Genomic DNA, 18,364 nt, shown 5'->3' on the forward strand with positions numbered 1-18,364 from the left:
AATATCATTTTTCATATATATATATATATATATATATATATATATATATATATATGCTCCACCTAAAGAGATATTTTACATCCATACATTTTATAAGCTGTTATTTTTGCAAAATTCTAGAGTCACCATACCCATACATTTTCCCCTTCTCCCAGTCATATATAAGATAACACCCATGGTAACTCTTGAAATTTGATCTATATCAAGATATTGCCTTTTTGAGTACCCATATAACAAAATACTTCATCCCTTTGAGAGACACAAACCTACCGCTTAATCCGCAATAACTCAAAATGGGTAAAGGAAAAAATATATATACTAGTTGGCTCATTTATTTTCCATCTCATTATAGGACAAATGTTATATTTACACCATATCGACCCCACACACACATATAATTTATACTCTCATCGTAGTTGTACCGGCTCGTTTATTTTCCATCTCATTACAGGACAAATGTTATATTATTCATTTTGGCAAGAGAATGAGCACTTAGCAACTCTTAGCACTTATTATTTGATTCACGTGCTTAATGATTGCATATCATGTTTTTATGTTACATGAACATAAATCCGTCCCATACCATAATTTTATGTTACATGGGATTCATTCCGGACTATACTATATCATATAATTACTACGTTTACTTATGTAACGGCATGAGCTTTCTACGGAAAAGATCTCTAGCCAATAGCAATATATGTTTCTTTCTTGTTTTTGAAGAATTGGTTCTTTTGCTAATTACTTTCAAGGACGACCATGAGCTGTCAACAACTATATATAAGTCGAGCACATCCACTTACCGGATGTCATTTTATCACCTTTTTGGTGTGTTTGATCACATTTGGATTGGCACCACTTTTATGCATTCTGTATTTCAAACAGCGCCCACTTTTGGCCTTTTCTACAAATAGACAATTTGGAAAACCTCCTCAGCGTTAATTATGAAATCACCAAACATTTAGTTTTTGTTACTCAATATATTAAAAAAATTAAAAATAATAAAATTCTAAGTGATATGGATGCTTGTACGTACATTCAACTTTTGCTTCTTTTCCCTACATTAATATGATTTTTTAAAATAAAATAATTTAATTGAGATTCAAAGCTATAATTTTATACAAATTATTACAATTTCTGTGTCACTCCACACTTATAACGGCTTCAATTTTTTCATTAATTACTTTCTTCATTTTAAATTAAATTTATTACTTTAAAGGAATTATTGTTGGGTTTCCTCCTTCAATGCTAAGCCCAAGCCTATCGAGGAATTTTCCAAAAAACTCTAAATCTTCACCTCCTTTATATATTCATTAGTTGTGGGTGGAGACTAGGTTAGAACAGAGAAAAATTTGAGAGAATTTTATTTGAGATATTTGAGAGCAAAGCTTTAAGCGTTTATTTGAGAGATCTCTGGAGAGAGTTTGAGTGAAACATCTCTAGAGAGATTTGATTATCACCATTGTTAGAGAGGTTGTGTTAACCACCACTTTGGTGAATTTTGATTCTTTGTATCCATTATTTTCATAGTGGACGTTTGATCTAGATTAGGTCCCGTGAATTTTTACTCATTGGAGAAAGTTTTCCCACATTAAAATCTGTTTGTGTTCTCTTCTCTCTCCTGTTTGAGTTTTTTGATTTTTTTCGCTGTGCTGCCCGACCTGGTGAAGTTCAGGTCGAGGTAGGATTACCAAGATCCGAGATACAGGATCTTGTAGATTGACTTCTGCACAAGGCTGCTTAGCCGAGCTCGAGAGAACCGAGTTTCAACAATTATTTATATGTTGATTTAAATATAAATTAAGAAAATATTATTATTTTTTTAACTTTTTGCCTATCACATGATATCTCAGCTAAATATAATAATAAAAATTATTAAAATGATAACTTTTTCAATATTTCAATGAAGGGAAAAATATTTGACATAACATTGTGTCACAGTGTTTCAGTATAATAGTTTTCCAATTAAATAAATAAATACAAATTTAATTTTAATAAATAAAAAAATTGGTAAAATATTATAGTAAAATACTATAGTTTCACTTGTAAGGACATAATATTTTTTTGAAAATATTCCATTGGTTCAAGGACATGATATTACAAATATTTTTCCTTCCCTTGAATGAATGATAATTTAAATGAATAAATTATATGTTTAGCATTAAAAAAATTAAACAATTTTCTTAACGCTACCTTAAACGAAAAATATGTTGAAGGGAACTACTGTTACGTACTCCGTCGTAAAGTGCTCCACTGTTCCATGCATTAGATCAATGCATTTCTTCAGATGTGAGTTAAAAAAATTATACTCAATAGAAAATTGCTAGAGCATTTACAAGCTCAAGTTTTTTTTTTAACAGTTCCTTATTTGAAAATGGATAAAGTAGTAAACACAATAATGAGTAATATGAACGACGGTGTATGGGCAATCTATGTTGCCATTAAAATAGAGCAAATAACTGAAGAAAGACTTTTATGCATGTTCTTGGGATGAATTTATTCATTTTCGAGTACAACTTGGACGACAAAGTACTAATCCATAGTGTTAAAAATTTAATCAACAAATCCAGCGTTTATAGTACTGTTAACTAATCCTTGAGCTGGTCAGATTTGTTTGGAACAGTCTTCAAGGTGATCTGGCTTACGATGCTTGCAAGTGCAAGTTGCCCTTAATTAGCTGTGTTAGCTCCTATCCTAATCTTATAGGCAAAGTAACTGTTTCCAGTTTGGAAGACAAACCTGTTTGACGAGGTTATAGTAGCTGCTAAAACCAAAGACTAGCTACAACTAATTAGGGGATACAATTTCGATTTAAGTTTATTTCACTACTATATATATATATATATATATATATATATATATATATATATATATATATATATATATATAGTGAGGACATTCTAACTACTAAAAATTCTTACTACTCATCACATCACCATTGGATCAAAGAGAGAGAATGTTAAAAAGTTTTTGAAGAGAGAGAAAATGTTAATCTAATGGTGATTAGATAGGTAGTAAGTTGGTAGTAGAAAATTTTGATAGTGAAAATATCCCTCCTCATATATATATATATATATATATATATATATATATATATATATATATTATGTGTGTATTCTACATTATTGACGTGTCATTAAAAAAATGTCAACGTGATGACAACTATTTGAAAAGTAAAACTCCTAATAATTTGAAAATTGATTGAACGGTAAATATAATAAAATCTTTACATCGCTATTTAAGGATCAAACTTTAATTACTTAAAAACATTTTGCATGTATTTATTATAATATACTATTTAAGAGTAATTGAAAAATATGATTTAAAAATAATTATAATAGAGTTTGTTAGTGCAAAATAGGTAAATAGAATACAATATATATGGGAAAAGTATTTATCCTTTTAAATGACATAATTTATATCATTTCACTCTCACAAATAGGTGAGACTTACACATTTATAGTTTTTGTCAACTCTCTCTTCTCCTTTATCTATTTATTTCTCTCATTTAAAATGACACAATTTTACATCCTTTAAAATGATACACATTTTTTCCATACAATATACGTACTTCTTGAGAGTTGGCCGTATATGTCCGTACTGCACGCAAAGCTGTACATAATCCAATCATGAATAGTACTTTCCTTTCCTCCTTCCCACTCATTATTTTTCACACTAACTAATTGTTTTTAGCCTTTTAATAATTTTCAATCATACAACTTGATTAAGGATGTGTACTCTTCACAAATAATAATATCCAATCTCACATTAAAAATCACTTAATTAAGAGGCTAAGTGAAAGTCTTAATATGATATATATAGTTCCTCTCACGCCCGCCAGTATTTCATTTTAATTTTCTAAACGACTACACAGTTTTTTGGCACTTGGAACAGTTGTATTGTGCTTCATTTAATCGTTAGTCAATATAATGAATTGATGATAAAACTAATCTTATGTTATATAAGATAGTGTATCTCATGTTGTGAAACAAAATTAAGGTGGAAATCACTAAAAAATAAAAATCAAGAGTGGATCTCATCTTAATTTTGTTTCACAACATAAAATACACTATCTTATGCAACAAAAGATTAGTTTTACCCATGAATTAATTAGTTTGAAACATAATAATACTTTCTTTTCAATTCGTTTGTGTAAATGATTGGTGTTCTATCCTGTAGATAGGAATGATTAGTCAAAGACTAATATATTTATATTAGATTTATGGATTTTCTCATATATTTATGGGATAAGTATTTTTGAGGTATCAGGTCATTATATATGGAGTAACGATGTAGACAAAAGGGTGGTATGTGTGCACAATAACAACTTAATAATAAGAGAGAAAGTGTATATACATGTAGATTTTATCTCATATTTATATGATTTACATGTTGATATTTTTGAATCTTTACATGCTCTTCTGAAAGTCCATGTTCAGATTCATAGTTATCGCATTAGGATTAGCATAATTAATTAATGTTTTTCTTTATTTGCCTCATTTTCCTTTTTCAATTGCTTTTTCTTGGGCTTTCTAAAATATGGACCTCCCATATAGGTCCATAACAATTGGAAAAAAAAAAGTTTGGTAACCAAATAATGCTATTTCAGTTGGTATATATTAGGCAACTGAGTACGTGAGGATGAGAACATGTGTTTAATCCTTTTTAATATTACCTCTGAGAAAGGTTTACAACTTTAATTTTAAAATCCGTTTCAAATTAAATTAATCACGAAGCGATAAACTAATTGAAATATATAAAAAAAAAAAAACAGATTGGCTTTTCAAAAATTATAAAAGTGCAAGTGAAAAAAGAAAAGCAGAAAAGTGGAGGAAACATGCTGGCAGGGAAGGGAGAAGGAAAGTGAAAACCTAGAAATTTGTTTGCTCACGTGTTGTTTGAGCAGTCAAAGGTCCACGCAGTGCTGAATGAGTGAATGATATTGACGCAAACAAACGAAGACACACACTTAAAAGGCACGTGAAGAAGCACTTAGAAGCTCTGGTCGTGTAATAAGTGACTCTTCCGAGTGTGTAATGCCTCGCTGCACCTTCATCGAAATTTCCCAATTTTTAGCTGACAGATATTTTTAATGTCGCACATTTCAAGCATTGAATACGTTCTCTGCTACACTAGCTCCTCTTACATTATATCATTAAATATTTATCGCATCAATTATATAGAAAACAATTATATATCATCCACTATTCATTCATAAGTACGTGGCAAACAACAATTCAAATGTTTAATTATGTAAACTGCCCAATTTATCTTTATTATCAGTAATTATGTAAAGTGCCCATTAACAAGTTGAAAGTCCTTTCTCGTGGAAAATAGAGCACTGGTATGGTTTGCACCTTGGTTGTATTGACGTACTAGTGCCAATAGTGCAAGTCTAATGCCATCGTAGCTTAGATTTTCTTTTTCTTTTTATTTTGGGAAGGGTTGTTGTGTGTGCGCGCGCGTGTGGGGTGTTATGGTGGAACACTTATGAAGTGGTTTACCAATAAAACACTACAATTCGGTAATCACCTGTGTTGTTAATTGGTATGTTAATTTATTTTATTTTATTTGCATTTCAAGTCCTCGAAACTTTCAAAAATTTAAGAGAAAACCTCTCAAACTTCACTATAACAGTACAGCCAGAGAGCATCTGAAAACAGATTGCGCTAAAGTTGATTTTTATCAAGTATATATAACTTGTTAGAAAAATGAAGTCATTAAGCTAACGTTGTAGACACTCAATAACTTAAATTTTTGAGTTTATTAATTCTTTACTTATGGTATAATAACTCTAATTTGTAAAATGTATAATTACATAGTATTAATTATTTAATCATGCCTAAAGTAGATTAATTAAGCGAGAGGCTTAATAAAATTAGGTTAAATATTAAATAGGTATATTGTAGATAAAATAAGAAGAATACTTAGTTCAATCAATGTAGAGTGTGATTTATGAGGAGAGCTGACTTTTGAAGTGATAAATGATATAAGTGAGGAAATGAATGAGCTCTCTAACGAACATTATAATTGCTCGTTGTTAGTTTAATTAGAGAGTCATTTTTCGGGAAGAAAAAGAAACACAGAGAACTCTATTAATGAGCATTTAATGAATTCAAAAATCTAGCCTTCTCTACACTCAATGGAATCAAGTGAGGTTGGAAGCAAAAATAAATAGATTATCACCCTTAACAAAACTCATAGTTTGGAATCCATTGTAGAGGCTTGTTTGAGGAGAAAACCCTTGAAGAAGGTGACGAAAATTGAGTGTAACAATAGCTTAAAGAGGTGCATTGGCTCATTGTTGGTTGAAAATCATCACTAGGACCATTGCGGTGAGATTATTTATAAGCATTCGTAACCTCTTTTTGTTTTATGTAGAAATGCAAAGTTAAGATTTTTATGGAAATGTGGGTTGATTGACCATGTTGGAGAATGATTGAGGCTCAGTGTATATTGGAAAATATGCTAAGGATGAGATTTAATCAGTGGAAATGTGATTAGAAAATTGTTCTAGTTTTCCATAAATTGTATGCCTATGTGTTGGTGTTGCTCGTGTCTCAAGTAACGCAAATGGATTGTATTGATGATGTCCATGATATTTCTAGGATTAAGACAAGTGATCAAGAGCTAGAAGACCAAAAACTGGTTGAATCCATGGATTAGATGTTGAAACTTGACTGAAATCAAGGGTAGATAAGTCCCTATAACATCATTGTGATTCCGTGATGGAATTGCCTATGTTGATATGGATGTAGATGTATGTTCATATATATTGCAATTTGATTGATTGTAAACTCACCTTATGGGTAGGTGTTTTGGTCATTGAATTGTTTGGTTATTGCTTTGAGAATAAAGCTTGTTGTGTGGGACTTTGGTGCTTAGAGCAAGCATTGGTGGAGAGCTTTACAGGTAAACTTTCGTTCAGACCTTGGGATTTATCCCTTGATTGTCTCACTAAGCCCGTATGGGTTTTGGTTTATATGGTTGTGTAATAGATTGAATATAATGCATGTTGTGTGGTGTAAGAGAGATTCTTACACGAGTATGTGGCAAGACGGTTCTTGCGTAATTCTTATTGTATGTTGCACAATTGCGTAATTCATACAGTGTTCTATGGCCTTAAGATTATTAGTCTTAAGCATCTTGTTTAAGGTATGTTTACCACGATGGATGGCTAAGACACTGTCATTTCTATTCTAAGGACAACGCGAGGCACTAGTAGGGATATTAAACAATTAGTTTGCACACTTTGCATACATACATTCATACATGATTATGTTGTTTATTACTTGTTGCATGAAGTGAACTATGGGGTGAAGGAATACCAAGGACCCATAGTTTACTGAAATGTTTATCTCACCCCGTGTTGTGGGGACCCCCTTTCAGGTACAGATGATGTTGGAGAATCTATTGGCAAGAGGCCACAGTTGATGGCATGATGACACTATATTTTGATGTATTTTGGATATCCTATGTATATGTTAGTTTTTTTTTTTTTGTACAAGCTATGTATATGTTAGTTGAACATGTATAGGACTTGCATTTTGTAGCTCATTGATAAATCATGATTTATTTTGATGGACTTAGCCTATGATCACTCTCATTTGGTATCCTAATGTTGTTGGATGGAGCCAAGAGCTTGATCATAGTCATTTTGTATAACTAAGTTCCAAAATATGTATTTGAGTTATTCAATGTAATTGGACATTTGTAATTATGGACTTTATGCATATATGATGGAAGGACATGGATGCCAATTTTGCATGATTTGTACTATATTACTTATGTGCTTACTTTTACATGTTGTAAAGAACCTTGGGATACACCACCCCAAAAGCTAGCTCAAAGGGTGAGAGTGCCCAAGGCCTTATAAAGGCCACATTAGTTGCACATACAGCCAATGTGAGACTATATATCTCAACATGTCCCCTCACACGAGAGCCCATTGGGCCTGAAGAGTGGACAATGCAATAGGCCCAGCCTACCTGTGCTAAGAAACGCCACAAGAGAAAGTGGGCGGCGGCGAGGCTCTGATACCATAACAAAAATTGTTTGAATTGAAGTACCCTCTTTTCATTTACAGATTGCAGCCTTAAATAAAGGCTTGATTACAAATATCAGAATCTCCTAATAAAGGCGCCTTAAATAAAAAGGCTTGATTACAGATGATCAGAATTAAATAAAAGGCTTGATTACAGATGATCAGAATCTCCTAATAAAGAGCAATTACAAACTGATCAGAATCTCCTAATAATCCTAATATATTAACAGAATCTCCTAATAAAGGTGCCTTAAATAAAGGCTTGATTACAGATGATCAGAATCTCCTAATAAAGGTTTGATTACATATTATTACAGCTTTCTTGATACATGTTGGCAATGTATATTAAAGTATGCATGATTGTCAAATGGTCTTGTAGATTAAAATAAAATGGAATGTAACAATTTTATTCTTTTTTTATTATATTTAAAATGATCTACTGTCAATTCCATTTCCGTTCTATTCTATTTTTGGAATGCAATAAATATAAACATAAGTGTTATATTCTATTTCATTCTAATACGTTAATTAAAAATTACTAAAAAATGAATTTTGTGCTTGACAAGTTAATTCGAAAGCATATAAAATGTTACGTTAGCTAACGATGGGTCCATTACTAATTGCAAAGTGAAAGAGAAAAACTAATTTCAGTTTATATAAGGAGTTTACATTTCTGCAGCGGCTGACGTGCAACAATCAAATACTTGTCATATATATACTTGAAAGCATTAAATGCGGAGAATCATAATCATACAAAGGATGAAAGCATTAAATGTGAGAAATCATAACCATACACTTTTCGTTGCTGTACGTAAAGTGACTGCAGAAATGATTTTACCTTTATATAAAGAGCTTTATATAAAGGGCTTTGTATCTGTAATGTTGCAATAAAGAAGGGTTTTGTCATACTGACTCATCAAAAACACAGCTGCTCCTTTTTTCTTCTTTTTTTACAAATCGGTGGCCCCACAATAATTGTCTCGACATATGAAATTTCCTGCAACATAATTTTTATATTTTTCTTATATATATTTTTCTTATATAAAATGCTATAGTTATAATGTATAGGGATTTTGTATAGGGATTTTTGTATGCTTTTGATACCAACCATGATAAGCTATATCTGCCAAATTAAAGCAAAGTGCTAATATCTCCCTCTCTCTCTCATTCAATTATGCTGGATCAATCGCTAATCTTTATGTATATAAAATAGATTAGGATCATTTTATTCATGTATAAACTATAGGAAAACATTTTCTCCTTTTAAAGGAGAAAATTTTTCTCATGTGAGTAACTCATAGCATAAGTGGATCCCACCTTAAAACTTTTTCTTTCTCCACAATTTTGTGGGCCTCACTTATATTATGAGTCATTAACATGAGAAAATTTTTCTCTTTTAAAAGGAGAAAATGTTTCTCATAAACTATACTCTCAATCTTAACTATTGTTTCTATTCATATTTAATAAAAAAAAATTTAGTTATATGCAAAAATAACCTACCCCAAATAAAATTATTGTGTTAAAAAAATATAGGGATTTCTTTGTGCATTTGAACTACCCATGGACTAACTATTTGTGTTAATGAAGAGTAAAAGCTTAAAGTTTTTTTTAATTAAGCAATGGATCAATTACTAATTTCAGTTTTTACAAAATGTTAGGTTCTATGAGTTTAATTTAATATATTATCGGTACAAAAATATTTTATACTGGTATTCAATGATATATTATCGTATTATTTAATGTAATTGTTAACATAGTCAAATTCATTACATGAATTGTCAACACAAGATTATATGATAATATAAAAATTTAGTTAATAGTGGGGGAATGAGTATACTTACCATCATTTTAAGCTTACCACTTTTAGTTCAAAATCAATGGTAATTGATTTTTCTTCTCTTTAGATCTTAAATTGATCCAAAAATAATCAAACAAATAATAAGACTGATAAGCTTAAAATGATGGTAAATATAATCTTTCTTAATAGTACATAAAAATTAAGGGAAAAATAATTTTACAGTCACTGGTAATAAAGTTATCTCCAATGAGCTTAAAACGATGTCGTTTTGAGGTTATAAGATTAAAAAATTATAAGGATAAAGACTAATATAACCCTGTAATACATTATAATTACAAAAATACCTTGATTTTCGTCCCAAAATAATGTCATTTTGTGTTCGTAGGAGATAACTTATCTTCATTGACTGAAGAAATATTTTATCCAAAAATTAAACTTAAAACATAATTAGGATTTTTTTTATCTTGGCGCTGGCGGATTAACCATGTTCTAACTGCACTTGTTAAATAGGATTTTTTTTTCAAAAAGAAAAAAGGGTGAAAAATACATGATTTTATGACAATGTGAAAGAATAAATGATTAATGCATTAAAATTAAGGGAAATTATTTTCTAATATTACATAAGAAGAATTAAAAATTATCTCATGTATCAGAGATAATAACTTTTCTTATGTGAAATAAGAGAAATATAGTACTAAAATTAAACTTAAGATTTTATTAATATTATTTTTATTGGTTTTTAAATAATCATATCTACATGTGCTAAAAATATTAAATTGAAGGCAAGGAAAACGGAAAAAGAACCAAATGTGCGCATCCAGGGAATCGAACCCTGGTCAGTACCGTGGGAGGGTACTATGATACCACTACACCAGATGCGCTTCTGTTGTCAATATCGAATTGTAGGAACTTAAGATGCTAATTGAAGTCTTTTTTCTTTTCTTATAGTAATTGAAGTCTTTTTCGTTTTTCGCTTCCGTAATTTCGTTTGATTAATGAGCACAAATTACACGTGTTAACTTATTTTCATTGCTATCTTCATTTTTTATTTTTTAAGAACCAGGTTGGCAATGCCTTTTGAATAGATATACTACTGAGTTATTAATTTATCGAATTTTACAAATACCAATGTTTTTTTTCTTCTGTTTTTGAGTTTATAAATGTGAAGACAAAACCATTTGTGACCGAGCTTTATAAGAATTAGAAAATAATTCTAACTTTACCTCCCTTTGGATAAAATAAAACTATATAAGAACTACTAAGGAAATGGCGGTGATTATATTTCATTACATTCTATTGTCTTTTTGAGTTGGTATCAAAATAAATCTTTCTGGCAAAATTAACTTATCGTATATAGACTTGAGCTGTCCAGTAATCAAGAGAATCACATATATATCTATCTATGGTGTTTTAAGTGATAGTGGTATAGAGCAAGGCCTTATGAATCTTCCAAGTGCTGTGTAACAATGGTAGGGGGAGGTGTTTAGTGATTATAGTGGCTCTCCAAATGAATAGAGTAACATCTCATATAAGTAATAAAATAGTGTCCCCTATGAGTGAGTGAGAATTTTTATAGGTGGGGTTTGACATTTAATGCGGAGAAAGAGAGAAAGGAAGGATGGAATAGAAGAACCATCGTAACCCGGTCTTGCTTAGGCAAGACGTATCACAACCATTGTTAATGTACAATGGCTGATGGTGCATGGGGTAGGGGATGGTGTCCTCTGGGAGGGGTTACCTGCCTCTGTTGGGGGAAGTCTAAGGTAAGCCTTCAAGTATGGATTCGTCATATTGAGCCCAAATCACTGGGCCAGCCAATTGGGCTGGTCAGAACAAGAGCTATCTGCAAGATACAAAGTGCTCCTATTTTACCAACGTGACAATTCGAGACTAAGAATTTACTTTTCAAGATTCTTCGTGTTATGGGCCTATCTTAGGGGCCCATAATCTAGAAGGCCCAAAAAAGGCAACAATAAAAAGGAAACTAAGAAATAAAGGAAAGAAATCTTATTTGATAATAATCCTAATGTGACAGGAATAGACCAAGCATCAGGGCCCCATAAGCCACTAAAGGTTCAAAATATCACTACTCACAAGTAAACTCTTTAAATAGAAGACAAAGTCTATAAGTACGAGATTTACTCTCTCTGCTTACTGTCATTGTGCACATACATCACCCCTTTAGAAACTGAAAGAGCTCTTAGATCCAAGATCGACCCGCTAGTCTTAGACATCTTTATGACCACCGGATAGAACACTTCATTTCAAGTTCCTTCTCAAAGTATTTTGTTGTCTTTAGATCTTGTATGGAGCATTTAAATCATCAACATAAAAATCGACTATTGCAAATAAAAAATAAATATGAAAAAATATTTCAAGCAATTTATTTACTATGCTTCTTTTTTCATCTTATGGTTGATGTTAGTGTATGAAAAAAGTTAAATATAGTAGTTTCATCACACACACACAAATATATTAGAGCAATCATGTATGAAATTGATAAAGAGAACAAATAATGTAACATTAAACGTAAAGGGAAGAATCCAAGCCGACGAATACCTTTTTCTTAAGGCAATTTTTCCCAGTCAATAATGCTCAAGGCGTGTGAGCAATTGTCTCTAAGGATAACAAGAATTTACTTCTCTTGAATGGCAACACTGCGAGGTTTATTTAAGTGATCCCGGAGCATTTTTTATTGAGTGGGGCCGAGGTGGAGAGAAGAAAATAAAAATTCAGGTGTCACTCTCTTAATTGGAGGACCATTATAAATCCAGACCACCTAAATTTTTTTGTAACACTGCACACTTCAGGAGTACCAATCGAATGTACAAAATAATTACACAGAGTATTAATATAAGGGATTAATGTTTCTTATGTTGTAAGAGATAATTTTATTTTCTATACACACATAAAAGTATGTGGGGTCACATATTTTTTTCTCTTTCTTCTTTTTACATGACCCCACATGTATGAGTGTAAAAAGGTTAGATTAGGCTAGAATTTGACTTAAATAGGCTAGGTCTGAATAAAAAATAGTGGGTCTGGCCTGACCTGTTAGCTTGTATATGCCCCACATTACAAGTATGGCATAACCTATATTTAAAAATAAAAGCCTTGATTTAGGTCTATTAACCTGTTTAAGCCTATTAAACATTCAACAATTAAGGCTTTGTTTGGGAGTTAGTTTTAAGAGGGAAAGGAAAGAGAGGGTTTAATTAATCCCTTTCCTTGTTTGTGAGATTAAAAAAATAGAGGGAGAAAATTGGGGATTTTTACAAAACCCTTCTCATCCTTAAAATCAAAGCTCCTCCAATTTGGGGGATATAAGGAGAGAAATATTGAAAATTACTTATCTACCGTTAGCATTAAAATGTGAAAACTATAAAAATGTGAATCATTTTTAAATGTGACGCTATTAGAAAAGTCTCAAATACCGACAATATCGACGGAAAAATTTGTCAAATTTTTTGACAAAAATCATATTACGTAGAAAATAGGGACGAAAAAAGTTTTCGTCGAACCTAGAGACGAAACAAGATTTTGTCATAATCACTTACATAAATTTTTGAGGGGAAAAAAATTTCAAACAAAATTCTTGATAGAATCAAAATTCCGTCGAAACTTTAGACCATAATATTTCTCTCAAAATTTTCAACGAAAAATAATTCTATCAAAAATTTTGACGAAACACATTTTCATAAAAACATTTTGACAGAAAATAATTGCGTCAAATTTGTTACTGAAAATATTTCGTTCCAAATTTTCAATGAAAAATATTTTCAGCAAAATTTTCAACGGAACACATTTACAGCGAAATTTTTGATCAAAAAAAATTTGAAGGAAATTTTATTTTGTCAAAGTTCTTTACGGAATCTAAATTTTCTCAAATCGTTTCCCTCAAAAATTTTGAAAAAAAAACATATCCGTTGAAATTTTCATGAAAAATATTTCCATCAAAATTTTCAACATGACACATTTCAATCGAAATTTTTTGACATAAAATATTTTTGATGAAAAACATTTCAGTAAAAAATTTTGCTGGAAAAATTTTTTCATCAAAATTCATTAAAGAATCTAAATTCCGTCAAAAAATTTGACGGAACACATTTCTAACATAAATTTTTGACGAAAAATATTTATGTAAAAGATTTTGACGAAAAAAAATTTCTGTCAAATTTTTTTATGAAATCTAAATTTTGTCAAAAGTTTGGACAAAAGCATTTCCGTCAAAATTTTTGACAAAAAAAATTTTCATAGAAATTTATATCGGAACACATTTTCATCAAAAGTTTTGAACGGAAAATGTTTCGTCAAAATTTTTGACCGAATTCTTTTTTTTCAAAAACATTTAAGAAATTATTTTCGTAAAATCTTTTGACGGAAAGTAAATTCCGTTGAAAACTTTGACAGAAAATTTAATTTGTAAAAAAATTCGACGGATAATTTTTTTTACAACTTTCAACGAAAAGTATTGAAACGGAAAAATACTTTTTCGATGGAATTTTCGTCGTTTGTAACGTAGAAATTTCGTCAATAGTATGATCTTTTTTAGTAGTATGAAAAGTATATAAATAATTTTGTTCGAAATTTTAAATTTAATTTTATTTGTAAAATATAATAATTATATTAATTTTTAAAAAAGGTTAAAATGGCAAAAATATGTCATCAAAATAGGAAGGGAATACTCTCCAATTTCCTTCCATTTCTTCCCCTCCCTCCCATTTGGATCTCCTTCATTCCCTTCCCTTCCAAACTCCTAAATAGAGCCTAAAAGAATAACTAAAATAATATTGCTTTATTATTCAAAATTATTAAAATAGTAATTTTATTTATTTTATTTAAAACAAATAATGTGAGATAAGGCGGCCTGTAGGCTTATAGGCCCGATATGTACAAAAATTTCTATAGCCTATTTTCTAAATATGTTATTTTAAAAGTCTTGACGTGTTCTATTTTACTATGTGTAATAGGTTAAGTTTGGTCTAATACAGGCTAAGCCGTAGGCTCCTGTAGGCCGGCCTAACCCATCTACAACTATCCAAAAACTACGTCGTTTTGATTAATGAAGGGTGTTTATGTAATTTTTGGTGAATTAATGAAGGGAATTTCTGTAATTTTGTTTATTCTTTTATCGTATGCATTTTACTGAAATACCCTTCATTAATTCACCTAAAATTACATAAACACCCTTCATTAATCAAAACGACGTAGTTTTTGGGTAGCTGTAGATAACCTTATATAAAGTTGTTGTGGAAATAATTTTTCCTATATATATATAGGGTCAGGATCATTTTATACCAGTGTAAGTTACACTCTCAATCTTATCCGTTAATTCCATTTATATCTAAGGCTCAAATTTTTTAGTAATGTGAGTCATTGGATACAAGTGGATCAAAGATCAAGATTGAGTGTAAGAGTTCTAACTCTTACACCAGTGTAAGAATATCCTGCCTCATATATATATATAGGGGTAAACATTTCTGCAGCCAATTTAAATAAGGTTATCTATAGCTACCCAACAACTACGTCGTTTTGATTAATGAAGGGTGTTTCCTTAATTTTGTTTAATTTTTTATCATATGCATTTTACTGAAACACCCTTTATTAATTCACCTAAAATTACAAGAACATTCTTCATTAATCAAAACGACGTAATTTTTGGGTAGCTGTATATAACCTTATCTAAAGTGGCTGTAGAAATATTTTTTCACACACACACACACACTATATATAATATACATTACATAAATTAAAAATATTATTTAATTTCAAAACGTGTCTTAACGTGTCGAAATCTAACATTTTTTAGAATTAACGTGTCGGAGTGTCGTGTGGTATCGCGTCACGTGTCCCGTGTCGGTCTCGGTGCTACATAGACGACAGGTGTATGGTTTTGATCTATGTTGCACCGACACCGACACGGGATACGACACGACACGACACCCCGATACCTTAATTCTAAAATTTGTTAATTTTTGACACGTTAGGACACGTTTTGATATTATATAATATTTTTAATTTATGTAGTGTATATTATATTTAGTATTCAATAATTTAACAAAAAAATAAAGCTAAACTTATAATACCAATCAATTTTGCAAAGAAACATAATATATCTCAAATGTTTATATTAAACTCAATAAAATTATAATCGTAATCTAACGAATCTATTAGTTAGAACTCAAAATGCAATGCAACGTAACTTTTGAACTTTTTTGAGTCTTTGAAACGAGTATTGGAGTGTCGGGAAATGTCGTAGTGTCGAACACGACACGTCAGGATTTTTGAAGTGTCGGTGCTTCATAGGTTATGATTTCCCACATTTAATGCTTGCATCCTTTGTATGGTTATAATTCCCTGCATTTAATGCTTTCAAGTATGTATATATGGCAAGTATTTGATTGTTGCACGTATAACAGCTGCAAAAATATTATATATATATATGATAATTTTATTTCATATAATATTAATAAATGTATAAATGGAAAGCAACAACGGAGTAAATATTGGTAATCGAATGTTAATGAAATTCCCATATTTATAGAAAATGAATGGTCATGATTAATAGCCAAAATATTGGTATGCCAATGGTTTTTCATAGTGAATAGACGCACCAATTCAACCATAAACAACAACGAAGCACATACACGACATTTTTTAAGAAAAATGCGTGTCCGACACGTGTCGGACACGGATACGTTCCGATACGTTCAGACACACGTCCGACACGTGGTCAATATTTTATGACACGTTATCTATCTCGACATGCGATTTTGACCGTATCCGACACGTTTAAGGAGTAGAAATGTAAAAATTTTAAACTTTTTATAAAATTAAAATAAATTTAAAATAAAAAAAAATGGGAACCAACTTGACGACGGTCTTGCTTGCGGCCCGGCGGAGAATAGAGCAAATACCACGACGTCTCTTCGTGTACCAACAACCCACCTCCATTTCCATACTCTCCGGTGAGGTAGACATCGACGATGGAACCATACCATCCTTCAAGCATGAGAAGAAGAACACAAGGCTATTGAAAGCTCATATTTTGAGCAAAGAGCAAGCACCAGAGACACGTTTGAAGGCTAGCCTGACCAAAAAGAACAGTTCCGTTGAAAGTGAGTTGGATACGAAGGTGAAAGCGAAGTGGAAAAATGGAAGTGGATCTGAACCGACTCTGCAAACAAGACAACATTGAACAGTGTGTTTTCTACTTTTTGTTTTTTGTTTTTTGTTTCTTTTTAATTTCAACTTTTTATCTCCCTTATTTGTTGCTTTCCTTATTCTTTTTTTGGGCTTTTTTTAGTTCTGATTTTTTTTGGTATATTTTTCGTACAGTTCAATTTTGATTTATTTTATAGTTTAATTTTTTTTAATATATAACTAACTTAGCTTAATTTATATGTAAAACAATTTCTAAATACAATGTAATTAATTTATTAAGAGTTGCTACATGTATTAAATATAAACTGTATTATATTTATTAAAAATATTATTTAATATTAAAACGTGTCTTAATGTGTCGAAATATGACATTTTTTAGAATTAACGTGTCAGCGTATCGTTTCATGTCTCGTGTCCCGTATCAGTGTCCGTGCATCATAGATAAACAAACACTTCTCCCAATTTCTCTATCAAAATGAAATATATATATATATATATATATATTACGAATTTTAATTAGTAAAATTATTACTAGATTTTTTTTTCAACATCCTAAGTCCATTTTTTTTATTTACAAATAAGCTCCAAGTTAGGATGCAGAATAGGTACCTCTTGTTACACATATCCCTTTTCATTGATTTTTTTTTTTACTACATGTACTTTTTAATTACTATAAATTATTTTCCTTATATATATTCAAACCTTAATATTAATGACAGACACATGATATTTTGCCCATGTATTAACTTTCAGGTATTGTCATGAATATATTTTTATTATTGAATCTAAATTTTTTTTACAGTTCTAATTTTTACATTCTAATTTTTTTTTTTTTTTAGTTTACAAAAAGGTCCGCGTTGGTAATTATAAATCTGGAAGAGGTTACATTAATTATTTGTTAAATAAATCAAAGAAATCCATTTGATTAGACATATTCCTCTTCAATCAATTTTTCTTTTATATTTTTGATGAAAATGTTATTAATTTTAAATTAAAAACGTGAAAAGCAAAATTTACTATCTCTTAAGACGCCACCAATCTTCGCTAATTTTACAAATTAATGTTATGTCAGATGCACTAAAGAGCGCACAATCATCTATAAAAAGAAAAGAAAGAGCACTCAATCATAAGGGTTCATCGAAATATATGCTGATATGCATATTAATTAGTAGAAGGTCTAATACATGCATTATGTACTGCCCTCATTTATATATATTCAATTTTTAATATTGATGGCATACACATGATAGTTCTCCTTCATCGTCTTGAAGAATTAGGTGAGAGTTTGATATAAGGAAAAATTTTGGATTCTTGAAAAAATTAAGATTGGTAATTTTATTTACTCATGTTTGGTACAA

General features: G+C 30.4%; 1 non-coding gene across 1 annotated transcript; it reads right to left on the minus strand.

Moving 5' to 3' along the window:
* Nucleotides 1-10,652: 10,652 nt before the first annotated feature.
* Nucleotides 10,653-10,723, minus strand: TRNAG-CCC (transfer RNA glycine (anticodon CCC)). The gene has a single exon. It is a non-coding gene; the product is annotated as a tRNA-Gly (tRNA).
* Nucleotides 10,724-18,364: the final 7,641 nt, after the last annotated feature.

The sequence above is a fragment of the Gastrolobium bilobum genome, unplaced genomic scaffold (genome assembly GCF_033153095.1).
Source record: "Gastrolobium bilobum isolate Gb01-03AN ecotype WA unplaced genomic scaffold, APGP_CSIRO_Gbil_v1 utg3288, whole genome shotgun sequence".
Lineage (NCBI taxonomy): Eukaryota > Viridiplantae > Streptophyta > Magnoliopsida > Fabales > Fabaceae > Gastrolobium > Gastrolobium bilobum.